Here is a 7,095-nt window from a genome sequence, read left to right on the forward strand (position 1 = left end):
TGCTGTACGCGACAAGAAACTTAAAGAGCGCCTTGACAATCAAAATGTTGTCCGTGTTTTTAGGTATGTCGACGATTTTTTAGTTCTGTTATGTTATGACGAAGAAGGTTTTTACAATGCCATGTGCAGCACTATTGAAGTGTTTACAGAATGACTTAAGCCCTTGGTGATCACTCACGAGGTCCCTAGGAATAATTTTATAAGGATTTTAAATCTTGGTCTGTACTGCTATGCCGATCATGTGTGTTGGAGCTATGAACTGAGAGGCAGCAAAGCAGTTCCATATCATTCGGCCCATTCGAAGCTAGTAAAAAGAGCAATTGCGCGGTCATGTTTTCATCACGCCCTAGTAAAATCGTGCATCCACAGATGTGAGACGAGTTTTCTTATCCAGATTCACCGCCTTCGTGAGTCAGGGTACCCGATTTCCCTTCTGGCGTTGGTCCCTAGTCGCCCTATGTGTGGACATAGGGCGATGGCCCCTATGTCCACACTGTGTCACACAACCTACGGAAACTTCGCCGAAAGGTTGGTTTGGACGTGGTGTTCTCTGCGCCTGTGCGGCTGTCAGCCCTTAGCAAAAGAAGCCAATTCGCAGAGCAAACAGTGGGAAGCATGCTCGATAAAGCATAGGAACCCTTACGTCACCTGCACCAAATGTGTCGTATGTTCTATACCGCTAACGTGTAATGAGGTGTACGTCGGGCAAACGGGTAGATGCATCAACACGAGGCTCACAGACCACAATTATCACTGCTCCAAGAAAGATGCAGGCCACCTTGCCATATGCTGCAGAGACTGCGGCTGCCCACCCATGTTAAGCAACACGAGGGTGGTGTGTAGGGAAAAAGGCAAAATTACACGTGAAATTTTAGAAGCGGCATCAATTTTGGAAAGGAGGGAAGACTGCATCAGCTGCCCATCGGTTGCTCTATCTTCAAGAGAGAGGAAGTTTTTAGGTATTAACAAGTGTTGTGGTTTGGTTTTTTGGTGTTCGTTTTTCGGTTTTCCTATATTGTATCCTTTCGCTCTTGTATTGTGATTTGATTGCGGCTTCTGAGTTTTGTTGTTTTGAGATTGTCTATTGAACCTATTCTGCCATAAGCTACACGCATGCGTTCATAGTTGTGAACATTGTCGATCGAAAAGCAAATAATACGCATATCGGAGGCGCAACATCAATACGTAAGTACTAGGTGGTGTGTTCCTTTACTAGAAAATACATAGCTACGTAATTCTAAAAACCCTCGTGTGCCTTAGACTGCGCTGAAAATGCGACGCTATGCAGGAAAAAGCCCTCTGCCGACGAACGCCCCCTGCCCAAGCTCATGTTTCCCGACGTATTGCCAGATAGCGTCCATATCTCACGCAGCGCCTCCTCTATCAACTTTCGACGACATTTCCAGCGAAGCACGCAGGTACGCGACAAGTTTTTTCCTCTTAAATAAAAAGAAAGCCATAAAAACGGTTTTCGTTTCAGCTTCCTCTTTGTGCAGTGACATCTCTTGGGGGCCGTGGATAGCAGGGGCGTAGCCAAGGGGGGGGGGGGGTTGGGGGGGTTCAAACCCCCCGAAATTTTTCAGTTTTGCTTGCGCATATATACACGCACACATACAAACGCACGCACGAACATACATAAAGTATGGTTGAACCCCCCCCCCCCCCCGAAAAATATTTCTGGCTCACTGTTATATCACCGAATATACCCCGAGATCTATAACACCAGCATATGTAAGGTCTGCCAGACAGACACAGCTACGCTTAAGCATATGCTCTGGGAATGCGAGGCTAAAGCCAAACGTATTAATCCCGATGCTCTCTCGGCGAGGTGGGAAGCCGCTCTGCGCAGCTCCAAGCTCGCCGACCAACTCTGGGCAGTCCAGCAGGCCCGTGAAGCGGCGGAGAGGCAAGGCCTTCACGTCCCGACATGGGAGACCTGAGCCCGGGTCGTTAATCTGCCGGACAAACAATAAAGTTCTTTCATCCATACGCCCCTGTTGGATAGTTCCTTGCGCTACCGCTGCGCATCTTTCAAACGGTTGTCAAAGCCACCGTTTTCCTTCCCTAAACATGTTCTTTATTCTATGGTCAAATTTTACGTTGTTTCCATAGACTACTACTGTACAATATTTACCTGCTCTGGGAACAAAATTGAAACTTACTACAACATGGTTCCCGACGTCACCTAGTGCGTTGCGGTTCCTAGAAGCGCTCTGTGGTCTGCGTTTTCCACGATGAGCTCAGTACGCCTAATTATTCGTGAAAATTGGCTTGTTTAATTCAGCGTCGCGCCGCCGCCGCAAGGGGCACTGGTTGTTGTGTGTCCAGAAAAGTTGCATATGTGTGCAGGTATAAGCCCGTCAAAAGCAAGCTTGTAGTGGTGCCGAGGTGTAATTAGTGTAATTGTTATGGTCTTGGCTTTCGGTGCGTGTGGTCAGGAGTTCGATTTCTCTGTCGTGCGTACCTGAATGATAATTTCACGTTTGCGTATAAATACTTTGATGTCTATTTTCTTATATCTCCCAGTGATGACTAGCACAAGCAATTCTCCGTGAAACGTAATATAGCGCCAGAAATGCATAAAACTTTTATTTCGCAGCCGCTCGAGGGCCCTGCATAAAAGCGGCTTAAAAAAGCTCTCATAAGAAGGTGCAAGATTCCCAATGTACTCCGTTTAGGCTCTGAAATGTGTTAAATAAAAATTAACCGATGTTTACGATACTGCTAATGCGAATTCTGAGAGCAGCTGTTTGGGTGTTTTCATTTTGCGATAAGTTGAGGTGCGACTGCCTCGCTTGCCGGGAGACCGCGGAAGGCAGCGCGTGGGTGCGTTTCACAACAGCCGTCGCAGACAGGCCTCTCCGTTCATCATTGTGATGAACAGGCGCTGTGCCAGACACGACACGGACACAGACACGATACTGTCACGTGGTCGTGACGTCGACGAACACAGCAGTCGGCGTTTGTAGGATGAAACTGTTTATGTGGCCAAACTTGTGGCCGGAAAATGAGAACTAGAACTACAGCAATGCACGCTGTACAATGATAGCGGCGAACAGGGCGTCGTCCGTCGATCAACTGACAAGCGATCAAGCGCGTCGGCTTTTATACAGGCGCTATCGAACTTTCCAGCAATATCGCTGGTGGCGGCGTTATCTCTAGACAAAACTGGAACATTCGCGTGTGGGGCGCAATCTTAACAAACCGATCTACTACAATCGCGACGCATCTAGAACACTACTTCGCGGACAGCGTCGAGCGTTGATAACCGTCCCTGCCGGTCAAACCCGAATACATCAAAACAAGACAAGAAGTGGGCGTGGCACTGCCCCCCTCTGAAAAAGCATCGTCCCGATGCTTATGAAAGAACATAGAAGAGAAAAAAAACAAAACAAAACAAGTGCATACACAAATAAATTACAATAACGAAGGAAAAGATAGAGTCCCCAGGCTCGCTAACGCGCAAAAAACGGCTTAAGGCGCACGACATGGACGACTTCAGGTCGCGCACGGCGCCGCTGAGAGTTCGTAATGCCGTCAGGGGCAACCTCATAGTCGTGTGCGCCGAGGCGTCGAAGTACCCTGTACGGTCCGAAGTATCGTCGAAGAAGCTTCTCACTAAGTCCTCGTCGGCGTATTGGCGTCCATACCCATACACGGTCACCGGGTTGGTATTCCATGTGGCGTCGTCGAAGGTTGTAGTGGCGGCTGTCAGTCGTCTGCTGGTTCTTTATCCGTAGGCGGGTGAGCTGTCGTGCTTCTTCGGCGCGCTATAGGTAGGTGGTCACGTCGATGTTTTCCTCGTCGGTCACGTTTGGTAGCATGGCGTCGAGCGTCGTTGCCGGGCTCCGTCCGTAGACCAACTTGTATGGCGTCATCTCCGTCGTTTCCTGTACGGCCGTGTTGTACGCGAAAGTCACGTACGGAAGGATGGCGTCCCACGTCTTGTGTTCGACGTCGACGTACATGGCCAGCATGTCGGCGATGGTCTTATTTAGACGCTCGGTGAGGCCGTTGGTCTGTGGGTGGTACGCGGTGGTGCGGCGATGGCTTGTGTGGCTGTATTCCAAGATCGCCTGAGTTAGGTCAGCCGTGAACGCCGTACCTCTGTCGGTGATGAGAACCTCTGGGGCGCCGTGTCGAAGGACGATGCTCTCAATGAAGAACTTGGCTACCTCAGCGGCACTGCCTTTGGGCAGGGCTTTTGTTTCGGCGTAGCGGGTGAGGTAGTCGGTAGCCACGACGATCCATTTATTTCCGCAAGTCGACGTTGGGAACGGCCCCAGGAGGTCCATCCCGATCTGCTGGAATGGTCGCCGAGGAGGCTCGATCGGCTGAAGGAAGCCTGCTGGTCTTGTGGGCGGTGTCTTCCGTCGCTGACAGTCTCGGCACGTCCTTACGTAGCGAGTGACGTCGGCGGCAAGGCGCGGCCAGTAGTACTATTCGTGTACTCGTGCGAGCGTTCGGGAAAGTCCGAGGTGTCCAGCCGTCGGGTCGTCGTGCAGGGCATGCAAAATTTCTGGTCGCAGTCCCGAAGGTACAACGATAAGGTAGCTGGCTCGGGCCCGAGAGAAGTTCTTCTTTACGAGGACGTTGTTTTTCAAAGAAAATGATGCCAATCCTCGCCTTAATACTTTTGGGACAACGATGGTCCTGCCCTCCAGGTATTCCACTAGACCCTTCAGTTCAGGGTCGGCTCGCTGTCGTTCGGCGAAGTCTTCGGTACTTATGGCTCCCAAGAAGCTGTCGTCATCCTGGTCGTCGGGCGTTGGTGGGTCGACGGGGGCACGAGACAAGCAGTCGGCGTCGGAGTGTTTCCTTCCGGACTTGTACACGACAGTAATGCCAAATTCTTGAAGTCTCAGGCTGCACCGTGCGAGGCGACCTGAAGGGTCCTTCAAGTTAGCTAGCCAACACAAGGCGTGATGGTCGCTCGCAACTTTGAAGGGCCTACCGTAGAAATAGGGGCGAAACTTTGACGTAGCCCAGATGATGGCGAGGCACTCCTTTTCTGTTGTGGAATAGTTGACCTCTGCTTTAGACAGCGACCGGCTAGCATAACTGATAACCCTTTCCAGTCCGCCCGCCCGCTGCACAAGGACGCCGCCGAGTCCTATGCTGCTTGCATCGGTGTGAATCTCCGTATCGGCGTATTCGTCGAAATGCGCAAGTATCGGAGGTGTGTGCAGGCATCGTTTCAGTTCATGAAATGCTTCGACTTGCGCTGTTTGCCACCTGAATTCGACGTCGGTCTTCGTGAGCTGCGTTAGTGGCTCGGCGATCCGTGAAAAGTCTTTGACAAAGCGTCTGTAATAGGCGCACAAGCCGAGAAATCGGCGCACGGCCTTCTTGTCGGTGGGTGGCGGGAAAGCGGCGATGGCAGCTGTTTTCTGCGGGTCTGGGAGCACTCCAGTCTTGCTGATCACGTGACCCAGAAACAAGAGCTCCTCGTACGCGAAGCGGCACTTTTCTGGCTTCAGGGTGAGCCCGGAGTTCTTGATTGCTTGAAGTACGGATTGAAGTCACTGGAGGTGTTCGTCGAAGTTTGAGGAATACACAACGACGTCGACCAAGTAAACAAGGCAAGTCTGCCACTTCAAGCCAGCTAATACAGTATCCATGACTCGTTGGAAAGTCGCAGGTGCCGAGCAAAGACCGAAGGGCATGACCTTGAACTCGAACAGGCCGTCCGGCGTTATAAAGGCGGTCTTTTCTCGGTCTCTCTCGTCGACTTCAATTTGCCAGTAGCCGGTCTTGAGGTCCATCGACGAAAAGTAATTCGAGTTGTGGAGTCGATCCAGGGTGTCGTCTATCCGTGGGAGAGGGTATACGTCCTTTGTGATTATGTTCAGGCGACGATAATCGACGCAGAAACGTAGGGTCCCATCCTTCTTCTTCCCTAACACCACGGGAGACGCCCACGGGCTGTTGGACGGCTGGATGATGTCGTCGCGTAGCATTTCATCGACTTGTTTCTTAACGGCCTCCCGTTCCCGCGTCGAAACCCGGTAGGGACTCTGACGGAGTGGTCGAGCATTTTCATCTGTTATGATGCGGTGCTTAGCAAGGGGCGTTTGTCGGACCCGCGACGACGACGAGAAACAGTCCCTGTATTCCTGCAGAAGGCGTCGAAGCTGTTGCTGTTGGCGAGCGGGAAGTCTTGGGTTTACGTCGAAGGGTGGCTCAGGGATCATTGTCGTAGCTTCGTCAGAATCTGAAAAGGAAAGCGCATCGCTGACGGCCAAGATTTCTTCGATGTATGCAATCGTCGTGCCCCTGCTCAGGTGTCTGTATTCCTGGCTGAAATTCGTTAGCATCACGCTTCCTTTCCCTTAATACAGCCGAGCAATGCCTCTTGCGACGCAAATGTCACGGTCTAGCAGCAAACCCTGATCGCTCTCGATGACACCTTCGATGCATTCAGCCGTTTCGGTGCCGACGGGAATTATGACGCTGGATCTAGGAGGAATGGTGACTTGATCCTCGAGCACGTTGAGGGCATGTTGACATGGGTTCGTATCCGGTGGTGTCGCTTTCTCCGACGATAGGGTTATCGACTTGGTTCTTAAGTCGATGACGGCGCCGTGGTCACTTAGGAAGTCCATTCCAAGTATCACATCCCTGGAGCAGTTTTGTAGGATTACAAAGCTCGCAGGATAAGTCCGGTTGTTGATAGTGACTCTCGCCGTGCAGACACCAATCGGCGTTATTAGATGGCCTCCAGCGGTACGGATCTCGGGGCCTTCCCAAGCAGTCCTAACTTTCTTCAACTTTGCTGCGAACGGCCCACTGATGACGGAATAGTCGGCTCCAGTATCGACGAGAGCGGTGACGTTGTGGCCGTCGATCAGAACGTCGAGGTCACTAGTCCGCCGTCTTGCGTTGCGGTTACGTCGCGGTGTCGGGTCACGGCTACGTCGGATTGCACCGCTGCTTCCGCGTTGCGTCGTCAGGTCTGCTTCCGGTCGCAAAGTTTCGTCTTCGGGACGTCGACGTCGTTCGGCGTTCGGCGGGGGCTCGGAACTTCGTCGCGGTGTCGTCGTCGACGGCGGAGGATCTTCAGCATTTCGTCGCGGTGTCGTCGTCGACGGCGGA

This window comes from Rhipicephalus sanguineus, chromosome 10, assembly GCF_013339695.2.
Source record: "Rhipicephalus sanguineus isolate Rsan-2018 chromosome 10, BIME_Rsan_1.4, whole genome shotgun sequence".
Lineage (NCBI taxonomy): Eukaryota > Metazoa > Arthropoda > Arachnida > Ixodida > Ixodidae > Rhipicephalus > Rhipicephalus sanguineus.